The following is a 6,148-nucleotide window of genomic DNA, read 5'->3' on the forward strand; positions in this document are numbered from 1 at the left end:
CGCACAAACCGAACACAACTCACGCGCCACGACGTACACTGTGCACCAGCCCCCCAAAACGAATCACCCCCCGAAGGACCAAGAAGCCCGACGAACGCGCGAAAACATTTAGAGAGGCCGAGCAAGCACCGGTTAGCGCGAACGCAAATAACAAGCGCAACAGGCAACTTTCGAGGGACATACTTTTCGCAACAAGCTTCCACTAGGAAAGCACAGGCAACTCGTTCGAACGTCAAAGCCAACCAAATGGCAATTACCCGAGGGACATGCTTTTCGCAAGGCACCTTCCACTAGGGAAGCGCAGACAACCCGAAGGCGAGTCGAAGACAACCTAAAGGCGATCACCCGAGGGACATGGAGGAATGCACCAGTGGAGTTCGCTGCACAGGCAGGGATCCGTCCAACTCGCACAAACCGAACACAACTCACGCGCCACGACGTACACTGTGCACCAGCCCCCCAAAACGAATCACCCCCCGAAGGACTAAGAAGCCCGACGAACGCGCGAAAACATTTAGAGAGGCCGAGCAAGCACCGGTTAGCGCGAATGAAAGTAACAAGCGCAACAGGCAACTTTCGAGGGACATACTTTTCGCAACAAGCTTCCACTAGGAAAGCATAGGCAACTCGTTCGAACGTCAAAGCCAACCAAATGGCAATTACCCGAGGGACACGCTTTTCGCAAGGCACCTTCCACTAGGGAAGCGCAGGCAACCCGAAGGCGAGTCGAAGACAACCCGAGGGACATGGAGGAATGCACCAGTGGAGTTCGCTGCACAGGCAGGGATCCGTCCAACTCGCACAAACCGAACACAACTCACGCGCCACGACGTACACTGTGCACCAGCCCCCCAAAACGAATCACCCCCCGAAGGACTAAGAAGCCCGACGAACGCGCGAAAACATTTAGAGAGGCCGAGCAAGCACCGGTTAGCGCGAATGCAAATAACAAACGCAACAGGCAAATTTCGAGGGACATACTTTTCGCAACAAGCTTCCACTAGGAAAGCATAGGCAACTCGTTCGAACGTCAAAGCCAACCAAATGGCAATTACCCGAGGGACACGCTTTTCGCAAGGCACCTTCCACTAGGGAAGCGCAAGCAACCCGAAGGCGAGTCGAAGACAACCCGAGGGACATGGAGGAATGCACCAGTGGAGTTCGCTGCACAGGCAGGGATCCGTCCAACTCGCACAAACCGAACACAACTCACGCGCCACGACGTACACTGTGCATCAGCCCCCCAAAACGAATCACCCCCCGAAGGACCAAGAAGCCCGACGAACGCGCGAAAACATTTAGAGAGGCCGAGCAAGCACCGGTTAGCGCGAATGCAAATAACAAACGCAACAGGCAACTTTCGAGGGACATACTTCTCGCAACAAGCTTCCACAAGGAAAGCACAGGCAACTCGTTCGCACGCCAAAGCCAACCAAATGGCAATTTAACCGAGGGACATGCATTTCGCAAGGCAACTTGTACAATTACCCGAGGGACATGGCATGCTTGCCAAGGCCGTGGCTTGGCATGCTTGCCAAGGCCGTGGCATGACATGCTGCTGGCCAAGGCCGGGCATGCCATGCTGCTGGACAAGGCCGTGGCAAGGCATGCTGATGGCCGAGGCCGTGGCAAGGCATGCTGATGGCCGAGGCCGTGGCAAGGCATGCTGATGGCCGAGGCCGTGGCAAGGCATGCTGCTGGCCAAGGCGTTGGCATGGCATGCTGCTGCTGACCAAGGCTTGGGCTTGCCATGCTGCCGGCCAAGGCCGTGGCATGACATGCTGGCCAAGGCCGGGGCATGGCAAGCTGCTGGCCAAGGTCGTGGCATGGCACGCTGCTGGCCAAGGCCGGGGCATAGCACGCTGCTTGCTGGCCATGGCCGTGGCATGACAAGCTTGCCAAGGCCGGGGCATGGCGTGCTGCTGGCCAAGGCTTTGGCATGCCATGTTGCTGGCCAAGGCTGTGGCATGGCATGCTGCTGGCCAAGGCTGTGGCATGGCATGCTGCTGGCCAAGGCTGTGGCATGCCATGCTGCTGGCCAAGGCCGTGGCATGACATGCTGGCCAAGGCCGGGGCATGGCATGCTGCTGGCCAAGGCCGTGGCATGGCATGCTGCTGGCCAAGGCCGTGGCATGACATGCTTGCCAAGGCCAGGGCATGGCATGCTGCTGGCCAAGGCCGCGGCATGCCATGTTGCTGGCCAAGGCCGTGGCATGGCATGCTGCTGGCCAAGGCCGTGGCATGACATGCTGGCCAAGGCCGGGGCATGGCAAGCTGCTGGCCAAGGTCGTGGCATGGCACGCTGCTGGCCAAGGCCGGGGCATAGCACGCTGCTGGCCATGGCCGTGGCATGACAAGCTTGCCAAGGCCGGGGCATGGCGTGCTGCTGGCCAAGGCTTTGGCATGCCATGTTGCTGGCCAAGGCTGTGGCATGGCATGCTGCTGGCCAAGGCTGTGGCATGGCATGCTGCTGGCCAAGGCCGTGGCATGACATGCTGGCCAAGGCCGGGGCATGGCATGCTGCTGGCCAAGGCCGTGGCATGGCATGCTGCTGGCCAAGGCCGTGGCATGACATGCTTGCCAAGGCCAGGGCATGGCATGCTGCTGGCCAAGGCTTTGGCATGCCATGTTGCTGGCCAAGGCTGTGGCATGGCATGCTGCCCTAGGCCAACGTGCCACCGCCACCGCCGCGGGCCGCCACTCGACGCATCCCGTGCTTGGCTATGTAGTTTCGATGCCACAAGCCAATGCCACAAGCCAAGCGATGGCATGTGCCAAGCGCCCGCCTAGGCATAGGCGTGGCCTGTGGCCTGGCCATGCTGGCCAGCCTTAAGGGAGGTGCCCCCCCCTTATAATAGCCTGTTAAGCCCTTTTCAATCTGGCAGGAGGAAACATCAAGCATGTTCGAGGAGTCATAATGGGGTTTTTTTAAAAAGTAATGGTTTTTTGCCAAAACTTTCAACATGAAAGTTGTATGAAATAATTTAATACACCATAAAAAAAATTATAAAAAAATATTTGGCCACCGGAATATTTTATTTTAATTTATTTCAATTTTAATACTTAAAAAATAATAAAAATTACTAAAAATACTCAAAAAATTCTAGAAAAATTCCAACAATTATAAGATGAGGCACTAGTAATTATAGTAATTTTTTTAATTATTTTTTTATTTTTAATTTATTTTATTATAATTTTTATGAGTAAATAAATAATTAAAAAGCCCGACGAACGTGCAAAAACTCTTAGAGAAACCCAGCAAGCATCGGATAGCTCGAATGCAAATAACAAACGCAACAGGCAACTTCCGAGGGACATACTTTTCCCAACAAGCTTCCACTGGGGAAAGCACTAGCAACGTGTTCGCAAGTCAAAGGCAACCAAACCGGCTATTACCCGAGGGACAAGCATTTCGCAGGGCAACATATACGTAAGTCAAAGCCAAACCAAATGGCAATTACACGAGGGACAGGATTGCTTGCCAAGGGCGTGGCATGCGATGTTCTAGCCCAAGGCCAAGGCACGCCACGCTGCGGGACAAGGCCGTGGCAAGACATGCGGCTGGCCTTGGCCTTGGCATGGCATGCCGCCGGCTTTGGCTGGGCTGCGTTGGCCTTGCCATGGAATGTTGCTGGCTTCGGATGGGCTGCCTTGGCCTTGGCCTTGGCCGTGGCATGGCATGCTGCTGGCCTTGGCCTTGGCCTTGGCATGGCATGCTGCTGGCTTTGGCTGGGCTGCCTTGGCCGTGGCATGGCATGCTGCTGGCTTTGGCTGGGCTGCCTTGGCCGTGGCATGGCATGCTGCTGGCCTAGGCCGTGGCATGGCATGCTGCTGGCCTTGGCCTTGGCATGGCATGCTGCTGGCTTTGGCTGGCCTGCCTTGGCCGTGGCATGGCATGCTGCTGGCCTAGGCCTTGGCATGGCATGCTGCTGGCTTTGGCTGGGCTGCCTTGGCCGTGGCATGGCATGCTGCTGGCCTTGGCCTTGGCATGGCATGCTGCTGGCTTTGGCTGGGCTGCCTTGGCCGTGGCATGGCATGCTGCTGGCCTTGGCCTTGGCATGGCATGCTGCTGGCCTAGGCCTTGGCATGGCATGCTGCTGGCTTTGGCTGGGCTGCCTTGGCCGTGGCATGGCATGCTGCTGGCCTTGGCCTTGGCATGGCATGCTGCTGGCTTTGGCTGGCCTGCCTTGGCCGTGGCATGGCATGCTGCTGGCCTAGGCCTTGGCATGGCATGCTGCTGGCTTTGGCTGGGCTGCCTTGGCCGTGGCATGGCATGCTGGTGGCCAAGGCCTTGGCATGGCTTGCTGCTGGCTTTGGCTGGCCTGCCTTGGCCGTGGCATGGCATGCTGCTGGCCTAGGCCTTGGCATGGCATGCTGCTGGCTTTGGTTGGGCTGCCTTGGCCGTGGCATGGCATGCTGCTGGCCTTGGCCTTGGCATGGCATGCTGCTGGCTTTGGCTGGCCTGCCTTGGCCGTGGCATGGCATGCTGCTGGCCTAGGCCTTGGCATGGCATGCTGCTGGCTTTGGCTGGGCTGCCTTGGCCGTGGCATGGCATGCTGCTGGCCTTGGCCTTGGCATGGCATGCTGCTGGCTTTGGCTGGGCTGCCTTGGCCGTGGCATGGCATGCTGCTGGCCTTGGCCTTGGCATGGCATGCTGCTGGCTTTGGCTTGCCTGCCTTGGCCGTGGCATGGCATGCTGCTGGCCTAGGCCTTGGCATGGCATGCTGCTGGCTTTGGCTGGGCTGCCTTGGCCGTGGCATGGCATGCTGCTGGCTTTGGCTGGCCTGCCTTGGCCGTGGCATGGCATGCTGCTGGCCTAGGCCTTGGCATGGCATGCTGCTGGCTTTGGTTGGGCTGCCTTGGCCGTGGCATGGCATGCTGCTGGCCTTGGCCTTGGCATGGCATGCTGCTGGCTTTGGCTGGCCTGCCTTGGCCGTGGCATGGCATGCTGCTGGCCTAGGCCTTGGCATGGCATGCTGCTGGCTTTGGCTGGGCTGCCTTGGCCGTGGCATGGCATGCTGGTGGCCTAGGCCTTGGCATGGCTTGCTGCTGGCTTTGGCTGGCCTGCCTTGGCCGTGGCATGGCATGCTGCTGGCCTAGGCCTTGGCATGGCATGCTGCTGGCTTTGGCTGGGCTGCCTTGGCCGTGGCATGGCATGCTGCTGGCCTTGGCCTTGGCATGGCATGCTGCTGGCTTTGGTTGGGCTGCCTTGGTCGTGGCATGGCATGCTGCTGGCCTTGGCCTTGGCATGGCATGCTGCTGGCTTTGGCTGGCCTGCCTTGGCCGTGGCATGGCATGCTGCTGGCCTAGGCCTTGGCATGGCATGCTGCTGGCTTTGGCTGGGCTGCCTTGGCCGTGGCATGGCATGCTGCTGGCCTTGGCCTTGGCATGGCATGCTGCTGGCTTTGGCTGGCCTGCCTTGGCCGTGGCATGGCATGCTGCTGGCCTAGGCCTTGGCATGGCATGCTGCTGGCTTTGGCTGGGCTGCCTTGGCCGTGGCATGGCATGCTGGTGGCCAAGGCCTTGGCATGGCTTGCTGCTGGCTTTGGCTGGCCTGCCTTGGCCGTGGCATGGCATGCTGCTGGCCTAGGCCTTGGCATGGCATGCTGCTGGCTTTGGTTGGGCTGCCTTGGCCGTGGCATGGCATGCTGCTGGCCTTGGCCTTGGCATGGCATGCTGCTGGCTTTGGCTGGCCTGCCTTGGCCGTGGCATGGCATGCTGCTGGCCTAGGCCTTGGCATGGCATGCTGCTGGCTTTGGCTGGGCTGCCTTGGCCGTGGCATGGCATGCTGCTGGCCTTGGCCTTGGCATGGCATGCTGCTGGCTTTGGCTGGGCTGCCTTGGCCGTGGCATGGCATGCTGCTGGCCTTGGCCTTGGCATGGCATGCTGCTGGCTTTGGCTTGCCTGCCTTGGCCGTGGCATGGCATGCTGCTGGCCTAGGCCTTGGCATGGCATGCTGCTGGCTTTGGCTGGGCTGCCTTGGCCGTGGCATGGCATGCTGCTGGCTTTGGCTGGCCTGCCTTGGCCGTGGCATGGCATGCTGCTGGCCTAGGCCTTGGCATGGCATGCTGCTGGCTTTGGTTGGGCTGCCTTGGCCGTGGCATGGCATGCTGCTGGCCTTGGCCTTGGCATGGCATGCTGCTGGCTT

Source organism: Camellia sinensis, unplaced genomic scaffold (assembly GCF_055761805.1).
Source record: "Camellia sinensis isolate YWXY unplaced genomic scaffold, ASM5576180v1 Unanchor246, whole genome shotgun sequence".
Lineage (NCBI taxonomy): Eukaryota > Viridiplantae > Streptophyta > Magnoliopsida > Ericales > Theaceae > Camellia > Camellia sinensis.